Consider the following 6,200-nt stretch of genomic DNA (forward strand, 5'->3'; position numbering starts at 1 on the left):
ACTTTAGTGATAACCATAGCTATAGTTTTGCCTTATTTACCAAAATACAAAAAGTATAACACAGAGGCCACTCAGGTAAGGCAGCCAGCCATCTGGTTGCTCGAGCCTGAGAAGATTCTCAGGACTCGGAGCTTCCAGTGCTAACACCAGGCAAGTCCCAGTCAAACCAGCGGGGATGAGCTGGTTCCCTGGGTGAGTGCTGTGCATACCTGACCCTGTGAACCTTCACTTCAGCTGTGAGGCACAGTGTTCACTTTGAAACTTCCAGCAACGTGGCAGCTGAGGACGGTGTAGACAGCCCCTTTCCTGCTACAAACGCATGGATAAAATACACACACATCTCCTAAAATTATACCTCAGAAAGTTGATTATTTTTATTTCTCTAGGATAGTTTATACTAAATATTATTTTTATTAGTTTCAGGTATATAGCATAGTTATTAGACAATCATATACTTTACAAAGTGTATAAAGTTGATTTTTTAAAGTTGGAGAAATAAATTCCCCTTCTTTTTATTACATAACAAAATTTAAATGAGTGAAATGTAAACCTTTTGTGTCAGAAATAGAGAAACAGAATGCAAGTGGTAAGAAGTGGTTGATGCAGGGGTTGGTGTCCCGTGGTCAGGAGAACCACGGAGGACGGTGGCGTGGCCACCCAGGACTCTGGACCTGCTTGCTCATACACCAGCCTCCGATGAGTTCACTCCTGTCTGTCTTCCTTCTCAACAGTCACAGGAGAAACCTCTGTGGGCATTTTCTCTTCAATATAAACTCAGCCTGAGTAGGACATTTGAAATGGGGTAAGCTGGGCAGCAAGCTGAGATGTTTTTCTGGATGGCACTTAGAATGGCATCATTTAAAGAGGCCCGTGAGTCTTGACCCCATGAGACGTCTCAGTGCAGTGGTAGGTGCTGAGGCTGGGCTCTACGGGCTTGTATCCCCGAGGGAGGACAAGGTGCTATTCTGGGGAGACTGGGGTCCCTAGCAGGCACATTAATCCACTTCTGTTTCTAGTCTACAGGCCTTCCCTGGCCCGTTTTCCAGCATGGCGCCCTACCTCAATCTATGCTCTGCACTTCTTTCCCCTGCTTTATTTTTCTCGTAACAATTATCTTCCTCGGAGGACATTATGTTACCCACTTGCCTGTTTGGACATGATCTGAGCCCCATCAGAATATAAGATCTACATTCCTGGGAATTTGGGTTGGCTCACCTTGTTCCCCAGCACCGGCACAGTGTCCAGCCCACAGCAGTATTTGTTCTGTGAATGAGCGACATGATTGCATGCCATTTCCTCCCACCACTGGGGACCATGATGGGGAGCCATATCCCACGACTAGGCCAACCCCTTTATTACTGCCCAACCTGTCTAGGTGACACCTGCCCTGGTAATCTTCTGATGATGGGAAGGCTTTCCCTTCCGTCCTGGAGCCTCCTGGAATGTTATTACAGCTCATTCTCAATCTTTGGCTTTTGGGGGCATGTTTTAATAATAAATACCTATAAGGAACCCAGTTTTAGAATATTCTTCATTCCAAAGTCAAGGTTTTGGAACTTTTATCCTGTATGCTGGCTGGAAAATAACATTGGTAGAAATAAGGGTGACAAATAAATCAATCTTCCCACCTTATTCACAGAAGTTGCTATCCTAGCTCACCCAGATTTGGTTCCCTGGCAAATTAGATGTGATATCTATGATTGTCTATTTATCTTTATTCAACTTTTAAAATTTATTTTATTTTAAAAATAATTTATAGACTTTATTTTTTAGAGCTGTTTTAGGATTACAGAAAAATTTATTGGAAAGTAGAGTTTCCTGCCTCCTCTCCCCACCCTGTTTCCCCAGTTATTAACATCTTGCATTAATGTGACACATTTGTTACAACTGACAAGCCAATATGACTCATTATTATTAACTAAAGGCCATAGTTTAAATTAGGTTTCATTCTCTGTGTTATATGTGCTATTAACTTTGACATCATAGTATAATACAGAATAGTTTCACTATCCTAAAAATCCCCTGTGCTCTGCCTACTCATCCCTCCCCCTAATCCTTTTTACTATCTCCATAGTTTTATCTTTTCAAGAATGTCATTGGAATCATACAGTATGTAGCCTTTTCAAATTGGCTTCTCTCACTTAGCAATATGCATTTAAGGTTCCTCCATTCCTTTTTGTGGATTGATAGCTCATTTTTTAAATTGCTGAGTAATATTCCATTGTGTGGACATGCCACAATTTATCTACCTATTCACCTACTGAAGGACATGTTGGTTGATTTCAATTTTTGCTTTTAAATTTCTCTTTAATTAGCTCTTTGCCACATTACTGTGAGCATGAGGACCATTCTCAGAGTCAGACTATTGACATCCCAGCAAATGTTGAAATCACTCTAAAGGGACCCACAGTTACTACAAAGGGCCCCAGAGGCACCCTGTAAAGGGACTTTAGTCACATCAGTGTATAACTCGATCTCCGAGGCGGGGGGGGGGGGCGGAATTAGGGGGGAAGAGGCTTCAGGTTGACAAATGATGGGGAAAAAGAAAGGAACTGGCTACCTGCACACCATCTGCAGTCACGTATATAACATGATCAAGAAGTTACACTGGGCTTCCCTTACAAGATGAGTGTGTGCTCACTTCCCCATCAATGTCATCATTCAGGAGAACAGTTCTCTTGCTGTAATCTGAAATTTCTTGGGTGAAAATACATCTGCAGGGTTTAGATGAGGTTAGGCATTGCTTGTTCAGTATCTCGAACCCCCCAAAATGAGTTAATTCTTGAAGGAAATGATGTTGAATTTGTATCAAATTCAGCTGCTTTTATTCATCAAGTCACAACAGTTAAAAACAAGGATATCAGAACATATTTGGGTGGTATCTATGCTTCTGAGAAAGGAACAGTTCAGTAGGCTAATGAATAAGATTTAAGCTGTCCAGCTATAGAAGCAGCAAGATGTTGGAAGATTTCTCACATTTATTTGTGATATTTTAAAGATGCAATAAAAGCCATGTATTGATTCGGGGGAAATTATTTTTCATTATATAATTGAAACATATAGCATTCATTTCCTTCTTATTATTCCACTTCCTCCAAGTTTACCACATTCCAGTTACTCAAATTTAGTAGCATAAAACAATAATAAACATTTAATATTTTACACAGCTTCTGAGTGCTAGGAACTTGGGAGTGACTTAGTTGGGTGGTTCTGACTCAGTTTCTCCTGAGGCTGGAGTGGAGAAGCCTACAGTCATCTGAAGGCTTAGATCCACTTCAAGGAGGCTAACCCGGTGCTGGTTGCTCCACAGCTGCTTGGCTGTTCTCACAACATGGGGACTGGCTTCCCCAAAGCAAGTGGTCCCGAGAGAGAAAGGGAACCCTTCATGTCTTCCATCGCCTCACCTCAGCAGGCCCACCGTCATGGCCACAACCTCCTATTGGTTACACAGGCTACAGGAAGAGCAGGAATGGCAGGAGGCCAATCACTGGGGACTATTTGGGAAGTGACTATAGAGCAACTCATGGATTTGTTTTATGGTTCTTTTGGAAATTTTTATATTTTGAAAAAATTTTAATAAACTTAAGGCTAACTGATACTCACAAAGTAAGCAGTATTAAAATAAACCCAATGCCAGTTTGTAGCAAAATATCTGTGTTGAGGAGTTTTAACCCTCATAATAATGGAATACTAAAATTATTAAATATGAATATATAGTATGAGAGTTTAAAATTTGTGTAAATTAATAAATATGCTTGAATGTGGGAATATTGCAGTAATAAATAAACTTCCACAAATTTAACATCTCACAAAAACACCCTAGATTTATCATAGTGCTGGTGATGCTCTAAGTTTTTTCTCCTTAAAAAAAAAAATCGTAGTTCCCCATATTCTGATTTATGCAAGGCTTGGTCTCATACCTTTGACCCCGGGACGTTGGTCTTCGGATTATTTACAAACAAATGTTTGCTTACACTAGTGTTGTCTTTGTGAGCTCCAAGTTGAGGCTCTAGTGGTTTTGAGGTGCCACGTCAAAGTGTCCAGGAGGGAGCAGAGGAAGATAAACACGGTGCAAGGTTCCTGCAGCAGCTGCCAGAAAGGTCTAGGACAGGAGGCTCGGCTGCAGGCGCGCGCGCACAGGGGTCACAGGACTGGCCGTCAGCACCTCCAACCCCTCTCCCCACGGTGCCCCAGAGCTGTTTACTGTCCTGAACTTCACAGAGCGGAGATATTGATCGCGAGTGAGTGCAAACTTTAGAGTACAACAGTGTGATCATCCGGAAGAAAACTCACGTCAAAACACTGTGGTGTTTCCCATGTCATAGGTACACATGTCCCGTGACCACTGGCCTTGGTTCTTCCACGCTGCTGCCCTTTGCAATCACACACCCCGATCCACACATTATTTAATCGCATTGGAAAGGGAATCTTGGAACAGAAAGTGGTGACAAAGGGAAGATAGGGGAGACAAAACGACTCAAAACATCTGAGTACTTACTATGTGCAAAGCTTTATATTTCCCAGGGCATGTAGCATTATCAGGTATGTTTATATTTTATGTGTTTGGGGTTTTTTGTTGGTTGGTTTTTTATGTTTGTCTCCCACTTCCAGACACTAGAATGCCAGCTCCCTGAGGCAGGGATTTGTGTCTGTTTTGTCAGCTGCTATGTCCCCAACATCTAGAAGAGTGTCTGACACATAGTACACACACAACAAATATGTGTCGGGTTAATGAATGAAAGCACTATGCTAATAGGTAATGATAGAGAAACAATGGCTGTGTGTGCACACTTGCTGGGCTGTGTGCGAGGGTTTTCCTCTGTAGGTGGCACTGACTTACCCCATTTGACAGATGAAGAAGCTGCAGCTCAGAGAGGTCATGTAACTTGCAGAAATAGTAGCCCTGGGGTTTAAACGCAGGTATTCTCTCTCCCAGGTCTTTTCTTTTTTAATCCTCACCTGAGGATATGTTTTCCATTGCTTTTCAGTGAGAATGGAAGGGAGGGATGGAGGGAGGGAGAGAGGGAGAGGGGGAAAGGAAAAGAAGAATGGATGGTTGCTTTTAATTTTGGGTTATTAGATTGCATCCTGAGAGTTTGAACAAAATCTTTGCTGGTTAAACAAGAGACTGAACTCTTTTTCGCTCCAAAAGAGAAAGGACACTTGCTTTACCAACCTGAATAGCCAATGGGATGATGATAATTGCTGCAGGTCCCCAAATCCAGAGTGGCAGATGGGTGCTGAGAGTCCCCGAGATGGGTGCTGAGAGGCGTCCGTGTGGTCACGCAAACTAAAAGAGTTCTTTGTGAAGGGCGGGCACCCAGAAGTGCGTTTGCCCTGAGCAAGGGGCCTGTGCCTTTGAAGACATTGGGGTTCCAGTGGTGTCCGGGAAGGTCTTGCTGGCCCCTGCTCAGGTATTCTTAGGTGATTAAGAATCGGTGTGGAGTTGCCTGAGGAAAAATTTCCTCTAGGGCAGGAAGTGGTCCTCTAGGCTGGGGAGATTCATGGCATGCGGCTCATCCAGAGACATGCATGTAAATGCTGTTTTTTCCTAGAAGTTTGTTCAGACTCTATAGATCGCAAAGGAGAACTAAAGTTAACATGGGAAGTCATGCCTCCGAGGCTAACAAGCCGTCCATTGATGCTTCTGTAGGAAGATGGCTGAGATGAGGATGCTTTGATACTTCTAAATTCATCTTTCTTATGCACAATTAGAAAAAGTTAGCTATAAACTTAGGCAAGATGAAAGCAAAGCATATTTAATTGGTCTCTTGAAGCTTCAAAAATTTTAGATAAATGGATCACCTATGATGTAGTTTAGGCAGCAACCCAATTTTTTGAGGTATTAAAAACAGCTGACCTGTGCTCGCCTCAGCAGCACTTATACTAAAATTGGAATGATACAGAGATCAGCATGGTCCCTGAGCAAGGATGGCATGCACCTTCTGAAGCGTTCCATATTTAAAAGAAACAAACAAGCAAACAAGCAAAAAACAACAGCTGACCTTATTTTAAAAGGGGGAGGTCTTTTGGAACTTTACTTGTCAGATTTTGTCTTCTTATCCCAACTGCCAAAATAAAATTTGAATTCAACTGTTTTCTTTTGTTTTCAATAAATTAGTGAGTTTTTCTCATGGCTAAAAGGTGTGTGTGTGTGTGTGTGTGTGTGTGTGTGTGTATTGTAAATGTGAGATAATTTT

General features: G+C 42.2%; 1 non-coding gene across 1 annotated transcript; it reads left to right on the forward strand.

Moving 5' to 3' along the window:
• Positions 1–5,862: 5,862 nt before the first annotated feature.
• Positions 5,863–5,965, forward strand: LOC111828050. The gene has a single exon (XR_002831807.1). It is a non-coding gene; the product is annotated as a U6 spliceosomal RNA (small nuclear RNA).
• Positions 5,966–6,200: the final 235 nt, after the last annotated feature.

This window comes from Myotis lucifugus, unplaced genomic scaffold (genome assembly GCF_000147115.1).
Source record: "Myotis lucifugus unplaced genomic scaffold, Myoluc2.0 scaffold_272, whole genome shotgun sequence".
NCBI lineage: Eukaryota > Metazoa > Chordata > Mammalia > Chiroptera > Vespertilionidae > Myotis > Myotis lucifugus.